The 23,252-nt window shown below is 43.5% G+C and overlaps 1 long non-coding RNA gene across 9 annotated transcripts in view; it reads left to right on the plus strand.

Moving 5' to 3' along the window:
• Positions 1-9: 9 nt before the first annotated feature.
• Positions 10-23,252, plus strand: part of LOC310750719 — a 73,468-nt gene continuing 50,225 nt past the window's right edge. For 3 of the 9 annotated variants that reach the window (XR_014542180.1, XR_014542181.1, XR_014542182.1), the window contains exons 1-5: positions 12-178; positions 18,801-18,859; positions 20,985-21,122; positions 21,257-21,324; positions 21,679-21,835. This is a non-coding gene — a long non-coding RNA (uncharacterized lncRNA). Of the gene's footprint in view, positions 179-18,800; positions 18,860-20,984; positions 21,123-21,256; positions 21,325-21,678; positions 21,836-23,252 lie in introns of all 9 variants that reach the window. The other 6 variants (XR_014542178.1, XR_014542179.1, XR_014542177.1 and 3 more) reach the window with 5 other exon arrangements.

Genomic DNA, 23,252 nt, shown 5'->3' on the forward strand with positions numbered 1-23,252 from the left:
AGCGAGAAGGGAGCCGCGTGTTGTGCGCGTGCGCGTTAGGGAGAGCGTTGCAGCGCGTGCCGCGGCAGGAGCGTTTTAACGGTTGTTTTAACGGTTGTTAAGAGGATGAAGGCGGGAAAAGGCGCGTGAGGCGCCTCAGGCGAGCCTCGCCTCAGGAGCGGCAGGACCATGTTTCGAAGTAAGCGAATACAATGGTACCTTCAGTGCCGTATAAGCTAAACAAGCTATAGCTTAAGAGCCCCACTCTCTTGCCCCCCCATCACTATTAATATACTTCTTAATTGTATTTCAGTTCAACAATTACTTTGATAAAATACATATTTTGTTACGTGCAAATGGCTTTAGATACCTATTAGGTACCTAAATTATCATATATTCAACACAAAAAAACAGCGACAATTTGTTGTTGACAAAGGGCAGCTAGACATATAAAGGGCCTTCAGTAGCTTAGGGCCTCATCAAACCTAAATCAGGCCCTGGTACTTTGGTTCTCAAACTTAATCTATTCTGGGAGTCCGTTCCAAAACCAAGGCACGCTTTCCCATAGAAAGTAATGCAAAACAGATTAAACCGTTCCAGACTTTTTAAAAAAACCCTAAACCAGAAATTTAACATGAATTTTGCTATCTAAAGAGACGATTGATCCATAAAATGAAAGCAATATGCAATGTACTGTACTATAAAATAAAGAAGATAGTATTGTAGATGATTTCTTTTTTTAAAAAAAATTCTTACATGCACTGATGATAGTCATTGGTTGTGGGCCTTTATCCATTTCCACAGTCACACAGTCAGTCAGTAGCCGAACTGGGTTCCACGCAGTCACAAAACAAATTAACCAAAAAAGCCTCAAAAACCAAAACCGCAAAATAAATAGCAAAAACAAAAGCGCCAAACTTAATCTGTTCCAGAAGACCGTTTGACTTCTGAAATGTTTGAAAACCAAGGCGCAGCTTCTGATTGGTGCAGGTGCCCCAGAAACAATAGCTGACAACAGTATCAGATGTTTGGCTTCTGAAAAACATTCAAAAACTGGAACACTTGTGGATTTTTGGCTTTTGAGAACCAAGGCGTTTGAGAACCAAGGTACCACTGTAACTAGACAATTACTTGGGGAGTTTTCCTTCCTTTTTTCCCAAAGGGGGGGGGGAACCTAAATCTTTCTTCTTCTGAGAATTGAAGATTGTTCAGATTTTGTAGTGAGCAACGGGACAAAGGAAAAACTGCTTTCTAAGCACTAGGCAAGTGGAATAATAATACAGTAATAATTACTTGTACCTCGCTCATCTGGCCACTCTGGGCAGCTCCCAACAGAGTATTAAAAACACGATAAAACATCAAACATTAAACATCAGATATCTTCAAAAAGTCAGATACAGTCATACCTTGGAAGTTGAACAGAATCCATTCCAGAAGTCCAAACTTCGAAAACTTTTGAAAACCAATTTCTTACAAGCTCCTATTCATTTTTCTTACCAATGAACAACCCCTCTAAGAAAAAGCCCCTACCAGTTTGTATGATAATTTGCTTAAAAGTCTCAAATTTAGACAGACCGTGGCAACCTGTCCTTTTTGTCCCATGTAATGGATACATATATATATATGTATATGAGTCCATTCCCTTATGAGAATTGGTTGGCAGGGATTTCTGTATACAGTCGTACCTTGGAAGTCAAACGGAATCTGTTCTGGAAGTCTGTTCTGTTGGCTTTTTGCAGTATAGTAGCGCTGCAGAGAGCTTGCTGGGAAGACCATGCATAACCAGGAACTCAAAAATAGCTTTAACAAAGGTTTTAATAACAAAAACAAAAACTCCTTTTACACTAAACAACAACAAACATGACCCAACCACCAACCCACCCCCCAGGGTAATGGGAGAGCTAGGTGATGCTCCTTATATACTATACCCAATTGCTGACACAGCTTGATTAACACAAATCAGCAGCACCTGCTATGTTTCACAGCTGTAAAACTGGGTCTCGTTATTTGCCCTGGCCCTGGCCCTTAAAGACATACACAACTTGTGAAATAATAATGAACCTTCACATTTTAAAGTGACCATTCAACATGTTCGACTTCCAAAACGTTTGAAAACCAAAGCTCCTGCAGCCAATCAAAAGCTGCGGAAGCCGTGGCAGATGTTCAGGTTTCAAAAGAACGTTCAGAAACCAGAACAATTGGGAGCCAAAACATCTGAGTTCCAGGGCGTTCGATAACCAAAGTACGACTGTAATTATTTATTTCCTTGATGTCTGATGGGAGGGCGTTCCACAGGGCGGGTGCCACTACAAAGAAGCCCCCTGCCTTGTTCCCTGTAACCTCACTTCTCGCAGGGAGGGAACTGCTAGAAGGCCCTTGGAGCTGGACCTCAATGTGGACAAACCCTCTGTCACGGTAGCATACCCTCCAACATTTCTCTGATGAAGATAGGGACCTTCTCTTCTACACCAGGAAGAGTCTTTTGCCATTCGATCTCACCACACCCATGTACCTCATTTATACAGACGCACCTGTCACCTTGAGCCAATTACAACCTCTCTGCTTAACCTACCTCACAAGGCTGTTGTAAACATAAGAATGTATGAGGGGATGGGATTGTGTAAGCTGCGTTGAGTCCCTGTCGGGGGAAAGGATATATGTATCCTGGACTACTACTTCATTGGACCACTGTCCCTCCCAACAAGCAATCAAATGCCCTGTAGCTGGTCACACCCCCACCGTCTGTTTAAAGCATATGATTTCCCCCAAGGAATCCTGGGAACTCTACTTTGTCAAGGATTCTGGGAATTGTGGCTCTGGGACAGATGAACTGCAGTTCCCAAAATTCTTGGGGTGGAGGAAACCCCATGTTTTAAACATATGGTGTTGATTTGTCGAAAGCCATGATTTGGTTTTGCCGTGCTTGTGGACAATGCTGCATTGGGGCAGTGAATAGTAAGTGAGACAATTTTAGACTTTGGCCTGTGGACATGTGGGTAGGAGATTGCACCTGCTTTGTGTCTCTTTCCCAGTATTTTTAGTGTGTGATCCAAACGGGTTTCTGGTTAGACTTTCTCCTCGGTAACCATGAGCTGTAGCCAAGAATGAACCTTGGCTACAACTCCTACTTAAGGAGGAGAAAGGTAAGCCATGAAACCAGGTTCGGACTACATACTAAGCCAAACCTAAGCTAAGAGGGCTAGGGATGATCAAAGATGGTGTGATCTCTTCCAGCACATTTATGCAATCATGGGAAGACATAGTCAGCTTACTGTGGTGTGCAAACCAGGCTATTGAAAGTTTGACTGAGTGACATAATCTTTTTTTGTTTGTTTGTCCTGAAGCAAGCTGCTTCAATACAGTGCATTTGAGGGTGGAGGTACCATTTAGAGTCAAGCAAAGTACTGTTTCCGCACTTAACTGCTTTCATTCCCTTATTACATTATTCTATTTACCTTGCATGGAGCTCAGAGGGGTGGATAAGAGCCCTTCACCACTAGCACTGGTAATATCCATGTAACAACCCTTGGGGAGCTTAGGCAAAGAGAGAGTGCACAGGAGTGACTGGACAAGGGCCCAGTGGACTTCATGGCTGAGCAAGATTTGAACTTGGGCTCCCTGGTGCCAAGTACAGCATTCTAACCTGGGCATTGGAAGCTGATGGGATTTGTGGGCTATCCTTATTCTAACCACTGCACCACACTAGGCCTCTGGGAGTTAGATCCAGATGTAGCCATCTACTTAGAGTAGACCTATTAAGATCAGTGGGACTTAAGTCACCATTTACCGGTACTTAAGTATCATTGATTTCAGTTGGTTTAAGCATGGCTATGTCTGGATCCAATTTTCTGAGAGCAAATGTGGTGTAGCAGTATGTGTAAACTGCTGGGTGACCAGCTTTGATACCATCCTGGACCTACTGCGCATATTGTTTTTCCCTTTTAGAAAAGATAGATGCTTTTAAATTTCAGGGTTTGATGATAGTAATATGAGCTATGAGCTGTCTCAGGAGCTTCAGTTAGTGCAAAATTCTGCAAGTGTCTTCTGTTAAATGCCGAGAGATGGGAGTATGTGTAGCTTTTGCTCTGTGAAGTGTGCTGATTGTCATTGACCTTTGGAGCCCCCAAAAGGTGCTAGTTTTAGCAGTATTAATCCGCACATGGCAAGAAATCCACATATTTTGTTTGCTCCCTTTACCAGTCCTTCTGTTCCCTTTATGCATCATATCAGACACTGTTTCAGTTACCATTAATAGAAACAAGTGGGAATTGCAACAAAATGTTGCAGTATAGCTTTACTTCCTAATAGGAGTTCTTGTGTGTTCACTGTACAAGCCAGCTAGCTATGCCTCCTTCTAGCATACTAGGTATAAGCTATTAGGGGCTTGTAGCAAGCCAATGTTGTCACTCAGCTTTCCATTCCAAATGCCATTCAGTGTTCTATAGCTTTTGGTGAACAATCAAACATTCAGTATGGTGATTTCCTATATGTGCTATAGTGGAATTTATTGTTTTCTTTCCTCATGACTGGATTCTCACTTCATTACTACCCTGATGCATCTGGATTTGGATTCACCCAGCCAAATTTTGCCTGGCTATATGTTCAGAGGCGGATATAGGGGAGCGCAGTGTGTTCAGTCATACTGAGCAATGAACCTCGGGGGCACCACAGAGGATGCTGCAACTATTATTAGAATGAGAGCAAGAGGAGGGGTGGGCGGGTGCAGTATTTTGGTGTCGCACAGGGTACCGCTGAAATTTGAGACCCCAAGATCCGCCACGCAATGGGAACCAGACGAGGCTTGCAGCAAGAATTTATTTGTGTGGTTTTTGAATCTGTTCTGGATTAATGCTGTATTGGGCATTGTCGTTTTCCTAATTGTGGTAAGTCTCCATCAGGAGTTCCATTTTGTAAATATTTTATAGGGCAGCAAGTCTGTTGATGTGTCAGGTATGCTGGCACCAGTGTTTCTTCACATACATGGCGATATCATTTCTATACTTTCTGCTTCATTATTGTAGTTAAAATTTACTCTCTCAATCCCATTGAGGCCAAGTAGAGTATTAATACTATGCCCAGTGTCAGAACTAGGCAATTCGGAGCCCTAGGCCTAATGAGTAGTGAGATACCAGAGGGAGAGAAGGGAGGGGAGATAGGAGAATAGCTGAAACGGATGGAGTGGTTGGGGAGGGGAGCCCTCTGCAAGGGAACTGTTTAGACCTCTGGCCAAGAGCAAGCTCACAATCTCCCAGCCTATTTTTAAATAGTGTTTCTTCTAACACATAAATTCCACATCATTCCTTGGTAGAAGGGAGCTGGTATTTTCAGATAGTTTGTTAGCCTTTCTGTTTTTGATCTTTAAAATTGTATTGTATTTGTAAATGAAGCATCCCCAGTAGCATGTCTTTGTAGGAAGCTCCTAAATTGTAGCATCATCATGGAACATGTGTTCCAAACTGTTTCCCAATCTTGGTGAATATAGCTTGATTGTAAAATGCTATCCTGCATCAGAGCACTAGAGGGAAGCATTACTCCCTATAAAACTGCCAGGTTTACGACTTGTCTAGTGACACTGGACTGTCAGTATTATCTTCTTTCAGGGTTGTCTTCATTGAGATAACAGAACATTTTATCAGAATGCTTTCTGTTAAGCCTCTGTCCTAAATTAGATTCAATTTATGTGTGCAGGAATCCACTAAAATGTGATCCCCTATCTACATGAGTGATGAAAGGTTGCACCATAATTCACTATCCATGTGCATTTTCTGTGGCTGGGTTTGTAAGCAGAATCGCAGATTCAAGCTAAATTTGGCTGTGTTATGGAATTGTTCCCAGAAAATAGTTATACTAGTTCAGTCATATGGATAATCGTAAACTATGTGTTTTGGTGTAACTTCAAATATTTCATAAATATTTGTACTGCTTTTTAACAGGGTATATTTTTGTATTGAAATACTGTTTCCTCATATCAATAACTAAAATGGATGCATAGGACATGTTTCACGGTTCAACTTTCCTCAATATGTGAAGCATTTTACCACTGCAGTCAAGTCCTGGATGGTTTTTACTTGTCCTGGCTGTTTGAATTTAATTTTAATACCTTGCAGCCAAGTCACATTTATTCTATCTTTCTCTGGACTAGAGTGCATAGGTTAGAGAGTTCCTCTCTGCACTGCAGTGGTTTGAATGATTCCACTGAAATTAAAGGTTACTGAATAGCCCTGGAGCTCAGCGTTGCAGCATAACTGAGCACAGTCTTGCCGCAGGACCTGCAGGGTTTGGTGCACATAATCTATGTTTAATGTGTGCTGCATTTACAAGGTGCCCTGACTTCAGATTAAATTATGGGCTCCCAGACCTGCCTTGCAAATTTTCTAAGAGTTCTTTCACACAAAGAACTCTAAAGGCTGAAGTAAAAGGCCATGTGTCTATAAATGAAAACAGCACACAATTCCAGCTCCTTCAGTCTTCAGAGCCCTCTATTGAATAGCAGTTCTGATCACATGGAATGCAAAACTAAATCTTTGCTTGGCATTATATAAATGCGTATTTTGGCTTTCTTTTCTTTGCATAATACAATCAGGTTCATCTGTTTTACAGAAAACCATGATTTGGCACTACATGTCATATCAACCAAGCCACTGTCCAAGACAGCTCTGAAGGAGTTGAACCATATTTTGCAAGTTTGGTTTGTAGGACAGACCATAATCATACTTTGTCGGCTAGGATGTAACTGCTACATATGGTTTGCTGCAAAAGAGGGCAAGAGAAGAGGCTGATATTATGTGTCAGCTGCATAATGTGGCCACATAATGCCAAATGAGCTCTGTGTTTATTCTTGCTATGTTAGTCAAGATTTCAGTGCAAATAGTTAATAGTTTAGGACGTCACATTATTAAAGGATAGAATTTACACTGCAATAATAGTTTTGGAATAGACCTGTAAACATCTTACACAGGGTGTCACGGTCTGGTTTACGGGCAGTCGAAGTCCCGGCTGAGGATGTTGGGACCAGGGGCAAGACGGCGGGGTGGGAGCAGGAATGGGAGTCCGGAAGCCAAGGGTCCGAGAGTCAGAGAGCTGGGAGTCAAGAAGCCAAGGGTCCGAGGGTCAGAAAACCTGGAGCCAAGGGTCCAAGGATCAGGAAGCAAGGAGTCAAGAAGCCAAACGCAGCAAGGCAGGAAGCGTGTTGCTGTGGCAAAGAGCCAAAGGGAAATGCTGACCTTATATCCCTTCCCGGCTCTTGCCACCAGGTGCTGTGAGTTACCAATCCGCCTCACCCGTGCAGCCGCGCCTTGCCTCTTCAGAACAAACTTAGGAAAGCCCCAGTCCTGCGAAGCCCTGCCAGTCACAGGGCCTGGCTCCTGCACACACTCCTAACACAGGGATTAGTTGCCCAGAGTGCTCCTGTGTTCTCAGTTGCAATAGTATATTTTCTGTAGCTTTTAATGATGATTGATTGAACTTTTTTGTGAGATGTGTGTGTGTGTGTGTGTGTATTTGTGTGTGTGTGTATCGTTGTTGGCCATCTTGAGATCTTCTGGTCTCTATCTTTACTGGAATGGTTTTTAAAATGTTTTTATTGTTTTATTGTTTGTTTGCTACTCTCAGCACCTTTGGGAGTAAGGATTGAGCATAAATTTAATAAATTAAATGAGAGGGAGGATTAAAAAACATTTTAATAAATAAAATACTACATATTAGTGTGCCACAGAGAGTATGAGCAGGGAAGACATATCATGACAGACGATACCTGAAGGGCAAAGCAGGATCTAATGTTGTATTTGTATTAATTTAAGAAAACTTGTTTTTTAGGGACAGAAGGGTGGCAGGCTTGAGAATTAACCTTTTCAAATTGGTAGTTTAGTGAGAGGTCCTACTCAAAGTTTCTTGATCAAGAGATACAAGTTGGCTTATCAGGTACTGGGGGCCTATTATCTGCCTTCTGTGAAGGATGTTGATGACAAAATCTGTTGCAAGCACTTCTGGCAAAAATCCAGAGTTACAGTGAGCAAGGAAATAGCTCCTTTTAGTGATTATGGATGTGATTGTGGTAGGGCTTAGTTCCCACATGGCAGTGCTGCTCTATCTTGAGTGCAGCTCATCTCAAAAGTCGTAAACATTTACATATTTCAGTATGTAATTTTCCAAATTATTACAAATCAAACCAAATTACTTTGATACAATTTCTTAAAATCAGGTTTCCCACTCCTGTTGCAAACATATGTCGATCATTTCCTCTGGTAGCTGCATCATCTCTTAATTAATGTCCAATTGACACCTTCACTTGCCGTTAGTCCATTCTTGCAGCTGACCACATTTTTTTCCTCCTTACAAACAGCACCTCTGTTACATCTTATAAATATAAAATCTATTTCATGTGTGCAGTCCTTCATATACATTGTTTTTTCAGACCTGGTGTGCTGGGAGCATTAATTACTATCTTCCATTGTTGAGTTCTTTGCAGTTATCTGGATGAGACAAGGTCACATTTGATTCCTTCCACACTTTACCAACTAGCATATAAGCTGCAGCCATAAATAACTCACAGAGTACATGCCCAGTCTCTGCCATTAAAATTCCACTCTGGAGTTTATCCTCAGCACACAGTTGAAAACAAAATCTTTAAGATCTATTCGGGAGCTGTTCATTCTTCTTGCTGTGTATTGTTCCCTCATACTCGTGATCCAATCCAAAGATAATTTTAAATAAAGTCCATTCAACCTCGGTCGAGGGGGGAGGGCATAATAAAAGCTTGTTAAATTCCTTGTTGAGCATAAATCAAAAGCCGCCTCTTTTCCACGTTAACAGCCACAGCTACACAAGTCTCTTTCATTTTACAGGGGAGGACAAGAAAAAAGTAGGCCATTTGAAAACCATATGAAAGCACCAAGCACCTTTGTCCTCCCCCTTCCTTTCCCGGCTGTTGTAAGGATTCTCAAGCTTCAGAAAAAAACATTCAAATACTGTCAAAGGGCAAAACCTAGTCCTTTCGGCAGCTGATTAATTGCAGCCCATTGTCATATGTTGGTCTAGTAGTGCCTCTTGATTAACGCCAATATTCCAGATTAAGAAGGAACCAACCATAAATCATGCCAGAGATGGAGGCTCGTCCATGGTAGGGACACACTCGCAGGTTGCACATTTTCTGCCTTTCAAGTTGGCAGACACAGGCTTGAGCAGCACAGTGGGATGCAGTGAGCTCCCCAGGCCCCACTGGAGAACATTGCCAGGATTTTTGGCCTCATAACGTGCCTGAACCTCCCCACTGTCTGCAGAGGGCAGCGGGCGGCAATCACCATTGACTCGTGACATAGCCGGGAACCCCATATTGCTTCTTTCTATACTGCCTCATCAGTTGCTCCCACTTCCTTATTACAGTGGTACCTCTGGTTGCGAATGGGATCCATTCCAGAGGCCCGCTCGCAACATGAAAAGAGCACAACCCGCAGTGGCACATCTGTACACACGCGGGTTGCGATTTGCCACTTCTGCGCATGTGCATGATGTCATTTTGCGCTTCCGCGCATGCGTGAGTGGCGAAACCCGGAAGTAACCCTTTCCGGTACTTCCGGGTCGCCGCGGGATGTAACCTGAAAGAATGTAACATGAATCGGACGTAACATGAGGTATGACTGTATTCTCCCCATTACTTTCTCCTTTATTCATGACAGAAGAACCTCATTGACTTGTGGTCAGCAGGTACCATATTTTTTCATAGCTCTGCTCCTGCTGAAGCAGGCTCACTGGATTTTGCCAGCAATTATCCTTCCTTTCAGTGCCTCACATATCTTCCTCCTATCATTGTGGTTATGAAGGCATTCTGCAGATTCTGAAAGACAGAATCTGTGTTGCAAATTGAGGGGCAGAGTGCTGCCAGGAACTGCAAAAGGTTTTTGGGTAGTGGGGAGAAGGGATCGTGTTTGTGGGTTTAGAACAGTGGTTGGTAAGGAAGGACTGGTTAGAGGTATAAACAGTCTCAATTTCTAAAATATTTTTGAGCTCAGCAAGTTCCTGGTCTAACAAATAGTACTATGATTGTGTGTTTCAAACTTGGGCAACACAGAAACAGTTCTTTATAATAAAACAGTATTGAACTGACTGATAGATCAAGTTAAGCAGTGCTACAGTTCATCAGCTCCCATTTAGGTGTCATATGATCTATTCCAAGGTTTTCCCTGGAAGGCTTTTTCCTTGTTTTTAATTGCCATGTCTATGGTCCTCTGGGAGAGAATAGGGAAAGAACTGTCCTGATTGCAACTTGAATAGTTTGTATAATAATAAACTTATGTTAAACTTGGATAGACTCTCAGAGACTTCCTCCTGGTGGAGGCCAGAGTCTCTCAGCAATCACTTTGTTGGCAGACAGCTCATTTGAAGAGCATCTGTTTCAAATTTATCGTTCTCTGTTGTCATACTTAAGTGTAACAGATTCTGGTTCTTGCTTCTCTTCTCTGCAGACCTTTTTACCAACTGCAGCCCCAGCTGAGCCTTCTCCCAGAGGTCTCAGTAACACCTTAGGCCAGCCTGCCCCAACGGACAGAAGAGCAGGTGCTAAGCGGGCTATAGATAGTGGAGTAATTCTCTTTCACATCCCAGAACACACACATGGGCATGCAGGGTGCCACACACAGCTTTCCTATTACATAGCCTCTCATTAGCTTGATGTGTGTGGGGTTATTGTAATGAGGGGATCTGTGGTGTCTGTAACAAAAGATCTCTGTAGTAATAATGATAATATTGGAGCTGGGTGGACTGTGATGAGCCAAACTCACACACTGACACTGCCATTCCTACAACAGAAGTGTTTTGTAGAAAAACTTTACATTTTCTCAGTTTTTCATGCATTGAACTGTGTCCCTCTGAAACTTCCTAAGGTTTTGCCATAGTTCTCTCTCACCATTTCTTAGATCAGTGCAAAATCTCAAACGAATCAAGAAAACCTTGCCTGTGCTTGACAAACAAAAAGTTTACTATATGTAACAAAATATGGTAAGCACTTAAATGTATTACCCCAATGCAAATTATGATCACTTTAGCTTGTGATCAGATCTTTATAATTGCTGGTAGTAGGAGATGGCAGAAGATTACTCCTGAGAACTAAGAATTGTTGAGGCAGGTTCGGTGAGAAATGGAGAATCTCTGATTAATATATTCTCTGAAAGCAAGCAAGGTGATTTTGTACCAGTGTAGAGATGTTGAGGGGTAGGGAAAGGGACATAAAACTAAACTGGGCAGGCAGAATGCAATAGAGTATTTTGAAAGAGGTCGTGGCTGGGTACCTTGAAAGGGGAGGGGGGATATTTATTTATTTATTTATGCAAATCCCATCTCCCTTTCTAATCAAATCATGCAGACAATTCCTCCTACTGATCTACATTTGGATGTAGGAATGCATGGAACAGATCATATGCTCAGAATGTCTTCATAAAAATAAGAAGTTTCAAAATCAGAAATATAACTGGCCAGGGGATGGAGAAGTATTTGCATATTTTAACTTTTTACACCTGAGACAGAACAGCTACAATCTTGCATAGTAATTGCTCTGAAATGCAGGCATCCTTTGACCGCAGTGCTAATTTGTTGCAGTATATGGAGTTTGCAGACAGGGAAGACTGCAGCCTTCCTCACTTCCTACTTACCATTTATAGCTTTAACCCACTTCTCAAGAAAATAGAAGAAATCTGGGAGCAGCTCATTTTGAAAGATACAGTGCAATCCAATACATGTCTGCCCACAAGTAAGTTTCATTGAGTTCAGTAGCGCTTACTTCCAAGTAAGTGTGTATAGGATTGCAGCCTAAAACAGTATTTTCTGCTATTTTGCTCTTTTCTGAAGGAGAGCTAGCTTGGCTGCGTGCCCGCTTGCCTGCTGGCCTATTGATCCCCTCAATGAGGGATTTGTATGCATTTGATTGCATATTTTTCTGCTTCTGGTAACCTTGTGCCTACCTTGTCCACTGCCAGGGAAACTCTGTGAAAAGAAGATTTATTGAGAAATTCAAAGTAGTGCTATATAAAAATAGAAGCTAGCAGCTCTTAGCTTCTCTTTCTTGCCCTTTCTAGTTTAAAGCATTCAGAAGTGAAATATCTGAATGCAGCATAGGCCAAAGGGGACCTCAAATTAAGTTTCCTTCCTTTTTTTCAGAGAGTGGTGGAGGGAAGGCCCACACATTTTGTGAGGGTTTATCTGATTTTTACTACTGATTTACAGCAAGCTGGGGCCAAAGTACACATGATGTGGGATATCTATTTTCAGACCTCCAAATACTATTTTTAAAAAAGCAAAGCTTAAAAGTAACTGGGTATGGCTTGGGGCCACAGGACTGAGAATGTGTAGTCTTTGCCTCCCTTACTTATTTCTCCAAGTAAGTAATAAATAAAAATATATTGCCCAATATCACCCTTTGAGATTGCTATAATGGTCTTGCTGGGTAAAAAAGACAGAAACAACAAAGGGCACCAGTACCTTAATCCAGTTTGTTCATATGGTTGCTTTTAAGTTTTTAAAAAAACTGTTAGGCACCTAAACACTGATTTCTCACATCACGTGTAGTTTGGCCCAAAGTAATTCTTGAACTGCTCTCTTCTCACACCTCAAATCCCTTCTGGTTTTGAGCCTGGAGAGCAGTTTGGTGCATAATCCATGAAATTTAGGAAACTATTTCCTTCATACCACTTCATGGTTGTAGAATGTCTTGCCAGAGCCTATGGAACAAATGTATTTATTGTAAGGGAAGGGCAGGAGGGGTGCATTCATAAACCAGGCTCTGGTGTCTTGATGTCCTGTACCAGTTGGTCCCTTACCTTTCCTGCCCTGACCTGGCCACAGTGATCCATGCGACGGTCACCTCCAGGCTTGACTACTGTAATTCGCTCTACGCGGGGCTGCCCTTGAAGCTGTCCCAGAAACTTCAGCGGGTGCAGAATGCTGCAGCGAGGCTCCTCACGGGGTCTCTGCCACGGGAGCATATTCACCCAGTGCTTTTCCAGCTGCACTGGCTCCCGGTGGAGTACAAGGTCAGATTTAAGGTGCTGCTTTTGACCTTTAAAGCCCTTCACGGCCTAGGACCTTTGTACCTACGGGACCACCTCTCCCAGTATGCCCCACGGAGAGCCTCAAGGCCCATAAATAGCAACACCCTAGTGGTCCCGGGCCCTAAAGAAGTTAGATTAGCTTCAACCAGAGTCAGGGCCTTTTCAACTCTGGCTCCGGCCTGGTGGAACGCTCTGCCTCATGAGACCAGGGCCCTGCAGGATCTGATTTCTTTCTGCAGCGCCTGTAAGACAGAGTTGTTCCGCCTGGCCTTTGGTTTGGAGCCAATCTGATTCCCTCCCTCTCTTTCTTTTTTCTTTTCCTTTCTCCTCCTGCGATGAGGCTACATTTTAATATTTTTATGCTTCAATATTTTAATGTTGTATTTTAATTTTGTTTTTAAGTTGTAATCATTCAACTTGTTTTTATTATTGCTTGTTAGCTGCCCTGGTGCCTTGCCAAATATGGGGGATCAAGGGCACCATCTAGGCTGCAGTACCCGTCAGCCTGAATACAGTAGACTAATTTGGAACAGCCATTTATTACAAAACTTGGGCCTCAGAAGCTGCTTTTTAGTCTGAGCAATTTTCCAGGCCAGTGGGAATAGCAGTGCAGATGGCTCCTTGGGTCCTGATTTGTGTACTTTTGAACTGGTCCTGACCATATCCCTCCTGTGCTGAAAATCAGCTTACCTGTATCTTTGCACCAAACACCTGGAGCAGACTCCTGAGGCCCAACAGTATATTTAGAAAATATTACATAAATACAAAAGAGTAACATAAAAAAATCTCTGTGTAATTTTCTTTCTGGTGGAAATCCCTGCCACATTTATTGGACTGAAGAAGATTTCCATGACCACATTTGAAGAATGTACTAAGTTGCTATAAAACATAGTTACCATCCTAGTTTCAGAAAATGTAAAATTCTTACATCACATCTACACCATACATTTAAAGCACATGACTTTTGTAAAAGAATCCTGGGAACTGTAGTGTACCCCTTACAGAGCTACAGTTCTCAGCCCCTTTAATTGCAATTCCCAGGATTATATGGGATAAGCCATGTGCTTTAAATGTATGGTGTGGGTGTGTGACCTTACATACCGTATTTTTCCCTCTATTACACGCAGATTTTTTCTCCTAAAAAGTAAGGGGAAATGTCTGTGCGTGTTATAGAGCGAATGTGTGGTCCCTGGAGCTGACAAGCGCGAGTGAAGGCAAAAATCAGGCAAATATCAAATCGTCCGGAGAAGGGAGGAAAGAGGAAGCTGCTGCTTTCCTGCATTCTGCCTCAGGGTCTTACTGCCCACCGGCTTCTGTTTCCTTACTGTGTTTGCTCAAACGGAACAAAGAGCAGAGAAAACCCCTCCCCTCCAGGCAAGCAGAGTGGAAAGCTCCTCTCCGTGCGTCTGGGACTCGAAGGCAACATGCAGGTTGGGGGGGGGGGGGAGAGAGAGAGAGCTGGCTGGCTTGTGGGGGGGGACTTTTGCCTTCCTTTCCTCCCTCCGGTAAAACCCCTCTCCTGCATTCTTAGCCAGCTGCTTCTCTGCACACCCCTCTCCTTGTCGTTTCTATGTTTTTCCTTCCCTCCCTACTTAAAACGTGGTTCCAATCACGGATCCACATGGATCCTCAGGATCTTTGCATTGAGTCACCCCAAATTCACCATCAGATCACATAGCAATGATCTGATGCAAAAACAGGGCTGCAATGCTGCAAAAACATGGTTACAAAGCACGGATCCACATGGATCCTCAGGATCTTTGCATTGGGTCACCCCAAATTCACCATCAGATCACATAGCATGTCCATGGCTACAGCCTGCACCAAAAAAATCACGCACCCACTGTTTCCTGGGGCTGCAATGGTGCAAAAACATGGTTACAAAGCACGGATCCACATGGATCCTCAGGATCTTTGCATTGGGTCACCCCAAATTCACCATCAGATCACATAGCATGTCCATGGCTACAGCCTGCACCAAAAAAATCATGCACCCACTGTTTCCTGGGGCTGCAATGGTGCAAAAACGTGGTTACAAAGCATGGATCCACATGGAACCTCAGGATCTTTGCATTGGGTCACCCCAAATTCACCATCAGATCACATAGCATGTCCATGGCTACAGCCTGCACCAAAAAAATCACGCACCCACTGTTGCCTGGGGCTGCAATGGTGCAAAAACGTGGTTACAAAGCATGGATCCACATGGATCCTCAGGATCTTTGCATTGGGCTACCCCAAACTCACCGTCAAATCACATGTCTGTGGCCGCAGCATGAAGCACAAAAATGATACATCCACTGTTTCATTCAGAATTTTTTTTTCTTGTTTTCCTCCTCTAAAAACTATGTGCGTGTTATGGTCAGGTGCGTGTTATCGAGCGAAAAATACGGTAGTTTCAAACAAGTTCAAATTTAGAATTTCAGACAGTTTAGTCTGGAGAAGATTATGAATCTCAATAGCTTGCACACTCTTTAACTTAGTGGTGGGAAACCTATGACTGCAGCATATGTAGTTGGACTACAATCCCATCATTTCTGACCATTGGCCTTGCTGCCTTGGACTGACGGGAGCTTGAGTCCAACAACATTTGCAGGGCCGCAGGTTCCCCACCTCTGCCTTAAGTTGAACAGAGGTTATCCGTCACTTTTAACACCCCTTATCACATATAAATAAGCATCTATTCCTATTAGTGACTCCTTGCAATCTGGAAAAGCAGTAATTGCATATCATTAATTGTGTTTGTGTTAATACAGACCTCAGTAGTCAGGGCTGATATAATAGCTGTTGTCAAAAATGAATTGGTACCATCTGGCTTTGTTGGGTTGCTATTGGGTTCTGCCGCTTTGTACTGAAGTGAGGTCTCCAAAATGCACTGAATGAGAATAGATGAAACAACTAATTGACTCTCTTTTCTCTGTCATCTTGGGTACTTCAGAGCTATGAAAACGCACATGTACTTGTCAAGTGGACACAAAAAAGAGGTCAAGATGTCTATTTTACTCTGGCCAGGTCATGACCTGAGGCTCTGTGGCCAGTGTCTCCAAATCCCTGTAAGGCAGTGGGCCAGTAGTGAGCCTGTGTGTGTAAGAAACCCTCCCACTGAGAATGTAATTAAAGCAGCTTGGAAGCAGAGGGGGAAACTCTGCATTCTCTAGGGCTCATTTTATTCCAGCTTTGATTAATGAGGTTGGGTGGAGTTAATGAACAGGGAGTTTAAAAGAGTGAGCAGCCCAAGCTGATACATCTCCTTTCTCTTGGGAACTTGCTAAGGGTTATGGGCAGCAACAATGATCCAGCAATGGGGGTTTTGGGGATCAGGTGCTGTCCCTCTCTGCTTAGATCATTTATGCAGAGAATTATCTCCAATGGTATTTTTCCTGCTCCTCTGTGCAGGGCACAACTGACTAACCTCTTCAATTTTGTAGCTTGAAGAGCCAGTGGGAGCTCCTTGAGCAGATCAGGCCATCATGAAGCAGTTAACTTTAGTCTTGATTCCCTTAGGAGTTGCATTGTCTGGGCATAAAACTGCCCTTTTCCCTTGTGTAGTTAAAGAATGTCAGAAGTCCTTTTTAACTGAAACCATCAAAGAGTAGCCCACGGGAAGACCTGCCTAATCTATCACTGCAGGTCTTTCTCACCTCTAATAGCAAAGAAGAAGAAATAGATACTGCTCTGAACTAAGGAATATCTCCATAGGTCTAGGGAGCAATTATTCAGTACATGATGTGGAACAAAATACCGTATTTTTCGCTCTATAACACGCACCTGACCATAACACGCACATAGTTTTTAGAGGAGGAAAACAAGGAAAAAATATTCTAAACGAAACAGTGGATGTATGATTTTTGTGGTTCATGCTGTGGCCAGACATGTGATCTGACGGTGAGTTTGGGGTAGCCCAATGCAAAAATCCTGAGGATCCATGTGGATCCATGCTTTGTAACCACGTTTTTGCGCCATTGCAGCCCCATGAAACAGTGGGTGCGTGTGTTTTTTGGTGCAGGCTGTAGCCATGGATATGCTATGTGATCTGATGGTGAATTTGGGGTGACCTAGTGCAAAAATCCTGAGGATCCATGTGGACCCGTGCTTTGTAACCACGTTTTAAGTGGGGAGGGAAGGAAAAGAACTCAAGGGACAAGGAGCACGCGTGGGGTGTGTGGAGAAGGATGCTGCTAATAATGCAGGAGAGGCTCCTCTCTGGCTTTGCTCCTTTAGAACAAGCAGGCTCTGCGTCTCTCCCTCCTCCCCGGCAAGGAAACCATGATAGTAACCACTCTGAGACAAATCAAGAAAAATTGCGACCAACACTCTCCCCCAACAAGCGCAGTGAGGTCAAAACACACACACAGAGAGAGAGAGAACTGGCCCTAAAGTCACAGGGGTGCTGGGGGAGTGAACGGGAAGCAAGAAAAGGAGAAGGAGCCCTCACACACACAGAGACACACAGAGTGTCGATTCTAAAGTCGCAGGGGCGCAGGGAGAGTGAACGGAAGCAAGAGAAGGAGAAGGAGCCCTCACACAGACACAGACACACAGAGTGTCAATTCTAAAGTCGCAGGGGCGCAGGGAGAGCGCAGGGGCGCAGGGAGAGTGAACGGGAAGCAAGAGAAGGAGAAGGAGCCCTCTCTCACACACACAGAGTGTCAATTCTAAAGACGGAGGGAGAGCGCAGGGGCGCAGGGAGAGTGAACGGGAAGCAAGAGAAGGAGAAGGAGCCCTCTCTCACACACAGACACACACAGTGTCAATTCTAAAGTCGCAGGGGTGCAGGGAGAGTGAACGGAAGCAAGAGAAGGAGAAGGAGCCCTCTCTCACACACACAGACACACAGAGTGTCAATCCTAAAGTCGGAGGGAGAGCGCAGGGGCGCAGGGAGAGTGAACGGGAAGCAGGAGGAGGAGAACGATAGCTCAAGCACACACACACACAGCCCCTACAGTGGCTAATCCAAAATCGGACAGCAAAAAACTGCAGGCAGGGACAGAGAGCATGGGGTTGTTTTAAAGCAGCCAACCCCGCTCTGCTTCTCTCCCTCCTCCCGGCTAGGCTGGCTGAAAAGCTTTGCTGCTACTTAGCAGCTCAGTGGGGAGGAGAGAGGAACATAGAGGACGGGGTTGTTTTAAAGCAGCCAACCCCGCTCTGCTTCTCTCCCTCCTCCCCGGCTCCGCTAGCTGACAGGAGCCGCTTACTGTTTCAAAGCGAGCCACGGACTGCTCACAACTGCAGCAGATTCCCCCGCCATCTGTAGGCATTCGCTCCATAACACGCACAGACATTTCCCCCTACTTTCTAGGAGGAAAAATCTGCGTGTTATGGAGCGAAAAATACGGTAGTACCATAGTTAAAACACTACTGTGAATCTTTGGGGCTAATTCCCATTTTCATCTAGCAAGTTATCAAATATTTTCCTATTTTCTTTATTACTGATCAATAACTTTCGTTAGAATCCTAATATCCATTAAAACACAATACATTTCTTCCTGAAAACGCATACTTTCTGTGTACCTCTCTAATCTTACATTCTGTCTCCCTTTTTCTTTGTTGAGCTATGTGTCTGCACTTTTGTCCCAATAATATTCATAGACATATTCTGCGATGCACAATTTAGTACCCTTTGCAGAAGCAAGTTTATGGTCTCAATGATTGCAAACAAATATCTGAAAATGTGGGCAGTTCTGCTAAAGATGCTGATACCTGAGAACTACTATTGATCAAAATCTTTTGAATTCACTACAGCTCTTACTCATTTTCTATTTCTTATTCCTTCCCTTTAATTAGCATTGAAGCAAAACAACAAGAAAAACAAGCCCAGCTGTGGACCCAGAACTTCCAGGAAGGTAGCCCCATTCTAAAGGGCCCAATAAATGTTACTGTGGCTGTTTTTGGGGTGGAAATTATATTTAAAGAGGTCTGCTCTTGGCAATGAGGCACCACCAGGCATGTGTTCAGTATCACCACTGGGGATAATATATTCTTTAAGTTGTTTGCCCTGGTACCTGAGAGAAATAGGAACTGAGGGGAAAGAGAAAACCTCTAGGGTAAGAGACTAGTTTGCTGAAAGAGTTGACTACTTGCATGAACCAAATAGTTAAAGGGGATTACAAGTCTGAGAGACAGACAAGTGAAAATGTTCATTGGGTTGTCTGGAAGGCCCAGTTTAACATCTGATTCACATTTTAGCAATTCTTGTGATGATGTCATGATTGCTATATTATAACATAATATAACATATAAGTCAGTTTTCTTGTTGCTGGCACTAGAGTACTTTATAAATGATTTTCTTGCACAAGATGGCAAGTAGCAATTCACAATCATTGAAGGCCACATTTGCTCTTTGCATGAAGATGGCAGCATGTCCTCCAGGTGCAGAAATGCCTCTTAAATCTGAATGCTGGTCCCCTCTTTTCTTCCCAGTATATAACACCAGTGTCTCACAAATGTAACTGAAGAACCTGAAGAAAGAGACAATGCATGTGCTTTTGAAAACAAGGGGAAATTATAATTTTTTTAAAGAAGAAAAGGAGTATGTGGCAGCTCCCAGTATTTATAGAGCCCCACCCCTATTACATCATTAGAATCAGAACATAAACCTATGAAATTAGAAAAGAGTGAAAAATATCAATGTTTCGTCCAGATCCTAGGTACTGCACCCTGGCTAAAGGAGGCTGTATGGATGATTCACTAAATGATTGTAGGATGATGTGTGTACCTGAGCTTATGTCCCCAAATTCTCTTTATCTTACATGCTGCTTTATTACAAAAATGATGACTAGACTACTGATCCTAAACTGAATAGTTAGTTGCCCAACCACACACTCCAGAACCCATTGCTCTCAACTGACTCTCAACTGACTCGCATTCAAACTCCCTTTCAAATCCTCATCCAATCATCACTCACCACCAGGATTCCACAATCTCTCTTTCCCCCCTCCCTCCTTAACATTCCCATAATAATTCTGATATAATTACCTTGTAATACAATGTAATAGTTATTATTACATTCAATATTTTATACACACTGCTCCCTGTAACCATACTGTTACTGCAGGTTCTCCATCCCTGTTTTAAAAACCAGATGTCTTCTTCCAGATGATCCTGGGAATTGTAGTTTATTCGGGATTCTGGGGATTGTAGGTCTGAGAGGGAAGCCACAACGGCACGAATCATTTTGGGGGAAGTCATGTGCTTTACAGGTGCCTTGGATGCTCTTTAAAACATACCATCATAGAATTGTAGAGTTAGAAAAGGACCCTGAGGGTCAACTAGATGATCCATGGCTGATGGCCATCCAAGCACTGCTTAAAAACCTTCAAGGAAGGAGAGTCACTGCTTCAGGGCCTAAAGGCCTCTGGAACAGGAGAAAACAAGCTTGCTCCACCCTCCATGTAACTGCCCTTTATACTTTAGTTATTGAAAGGTCTGCATAGTGTGGATCTCATATCAGTGTTATGAGAGTGTAAGCGACACATTTCTCTCTACCCTTTCTCCACACCAGGGGTCTCCAAGCTTTCCTTGCCTCAGGCTGGTTTCTCGAGCAACGATCACACAGAGGGCGGGGGAGCGTGCGCCCGTACACACGCGCACACGCTATTTCCGGTGCACGTCCGGGTTGGAAGAGCACCGGAAATAGCTTGTGCGCATGCGCACGGGCCTCATCCGACCCGGATGTGCACTAGGAAACGTCCCCACGCTGTGCTGCGCAGCTAAGAGTGGGTGGCCGTGGGCGGCAGCAGGGGGCGCCGTGGGCCGGATAAAGGCGTCCCTCAGGCCTTAACTGGCCCCTGGGCCGTAGGTTGGTGACCCCCACTCCACACCATGCAGAATTGCAATGGTAACCAGAAGGCTGGAGTTTGGAACCCAGCCAGGGCTGGCTCTGGGCAGGATCCTTGCATTGCCAGGGGTTGGACTAGATGACCCTTGGGATCCCTTCCAACCATGCCATATTATGATTATATCAAGCAGCTAAAGGAACAAAAAGATGCTTCTGAAACATTTGGGAATCATAGGAACACTCACCCCACCAGTGGCTTCCCCCAAGAGCTTGCATCTTCCTTAGGAGAGAGGCATGCCAGAACAAAGACGGAAAGGCTCAGAGTTCAGGTAGGTAGAAATGCCAATTGAGTGCCCTATACTATCGGAATGCTTCCTTCCCATGTCCCCCACCCTCATGTGCCAGACTGCTGCTAGCATGGCTGGGAGCCAGGCGCGTGCTGATTGCTCCATTTTCTTTGCAGCGAGGGAGCCTTTCCCCAACATATACTTGGTTCTGGCCAAATCCCTGAAGAGACATGATGACCCTCAGGTATTGGGGCAGAGGGAAGGAAGGGGTCCTTGTGAAACACGTTTGTGAGTCTGTGGCTTCCAGCAAGTGCTTTTCAGAAGCATTGCTCCCTCCAACAGGGGAGGCAGAGGATAGCCATCATGGCTAGTTGCCTTTGTTGGTTATAGACACTTTAAAAGTAGGCACAAATATATCATGACAAATTGTATGTAGCTTAAGCCTTTAGAAAAGCTGCAGCTATTCAAATGGCCTATCATGACAAAGTTTAGCTGCTAACATCCCTCTGAGGAAGTGGCGTAACAAATGGAGGCTCTCACAGTGAAGGAGGAATCAAATCCTTACTATATTTAAGTCAGTGCAATTGACTAATTCCAGGAACAAGTTTCAGGAAAAAACATGTAAGAAGGGATAATACTGCAAATCCAAAGGAATGGGAACATCTGAACTCTTGGTAATCATCCATTCCTTCAAAGCGTTTTTGCCCTGTTCTTCAGCCAAAAAAGGCTTCCAGAGTTGCTTACAAATGCCAATGGTAAGACAGTCAATTCCATGAAATTTGCAATCTAAAATACATAAACTGGGTTGGGAGGGAGGAAAAGGGCATATTTAGGCACTAGGTATTTTAACAAGTTCTTTTTATGATCAGTGGGAATGGAATGAATTGCAAGGTAGGAGCCAAAGGTTTCTGGTATTCCCTCAAAGTCTATGGGTCCTGCAGTCTTAACTCTCCCTTTGCTATAGTCTGATGGAGTGGCTGCAGATTGATGACACTTTAGCAGGGAGCCTGATGGAGCTGGTGTTTCAACAGAGTTTATGGAGAGGACTTGCAGTCCTTCTGATGAAATGGCTGCTTGTATATGTCATCTAATTTAGCTCCAGAAGCAATAGCCTTTAAATAGGATGGCTTTGTAAAAAGAATTACAATATGAGCAGGAAAGGCAAACAAACTAAAACAGATATTTGCAAGGCTCAGATGCAATCTGAACTTTTCAAGGCGGCCAGGAATGTCACATGGATCACAAAAAGTGCCAGTGTGCTGTAGAGGTTACAGTGTTGGACTAAGACCCTAGAGATTGCGGTTCTAGTAACCATTTAGCGATGACAGTGTTTTGAAGCTGTACTACAGAAAGCAAAGACAGCTGTATTGCATATGTACACTTAGTTCAGAACTAAACAAGTTGGAAAATGTGAGAGCTGGCTACTTTGTGTGTGTGTGCTGAAATATAAAATGACTATTTTTTGAATGCTGTGCTGATTTGCTCCATTTTACTCGAGAATTAGGGTGGAATTGAAGAGTATCATTTGTAAGGTATTAATGTATTTGAAAAGGAAAAGCTGGTGCTAAGTCTCTACTAACTGCTTTTTAGCCCCTGGTAATTGTGCTTCATGGTTGGAAAAGCTCTGTGTTTGTTCTTGCCTGCTTAATTTCAGTTGCCTTTGTTATGGGTATTCCACTCCTCACATTAACCAAAATGCTTTAATTACAAAGCCATTTGTACCAATGTTGGTTAAACAAATCAGTGTTTGGAGAAAGCAGGATTCTGCCTGCAGAACTAATTTCCTCAGCTGGGTGGGAAGGGTTTGAGGGGGGAAATCCCCCAAAAAGTAATGTGGAGATCTAAGCAATCACAGCTGTCAGGACTGCAGGACGGGAGCAATCAGATACGTAATTATACTATTCTAATTACAGGGATTACAGAGATCGTGGCATTACAAATTGCATGAGCTGCAGGCATTAGAATACATTAAATGCTTACTTGAAAGCAAAGCAGGTGACTAAGCCAAGGATGCCCTGCTCTTTGTGAAGAATAAGACTTTGTGTGGAATTGATGACACATTCCCCTATTATCTAGATGGAATTTGGTATAAAGTGTGGAATTCAGACTCAAATGTTTCAATGAAAAAGAGAGAAAAGTTGGACCTTAAAAAAGATTTCTAAGATAGACTTT

Source organism: Podarcis filfolensis, assembly GCF_964270895.1.
Source record: "Podarcis filfolensis genome assembly, chromosome: 15".
Classification (NCBI taxonomy): Eukaryota; Metazoa; Chordata; class Lepidosauria; order Squamata; family Lacertidae; genus Podarcis; species Podarcis filfolensis.